Source organism: Triticum aestivum, chromosome 5B (assembly GCF_018294505.1).
Source record: "Triticum aestivum cultivar Chinese Spring chromosome 5B, IWGSC CS RefSeq v2.1, whole genome shotgun sequence".
Taxonomy (NCBI): domain Eukaryota; kingdom Viridiplantae; phylum Streptophyta; class Magnoliopsida; order Poales; family Poaceae; genus Triticum; species Triticum aestivum.
Window position 1 is genome coordinate 603,935,326 of NC_057807.1, and position 337 is coordinate 603,935,662.

Consider the following 337-nt stretch of genomic DNA (forward strand, 5'->3'; position numbering starts at 1 on the left):
ATGCACTTATTTCATGCACCATGGCCAGATGTACATGTGCACTCTTAGATACAGAACTAGTGGACTGGATGGCAGATAACAAAGAAGCTGCAGCAAAGAACTGGATCTTCGAACTTCATGAAATTCTGTGCCATGACAACTTCAGTAGGATGGTTGTGACCTTATGAGCTATATGGTATGCAAGGCGGAAGGCTATTCATGAGTCAATCATGGAAAGCCTCATCAAACCTATTCATTTGTCAACTCCTACATCAATGATTTGATGTCGCTACCAAAGCCAAAACCACAACTCAACATCGTCACGAGATAAGTGCTTATACTTCCCAACGCTGGCTAT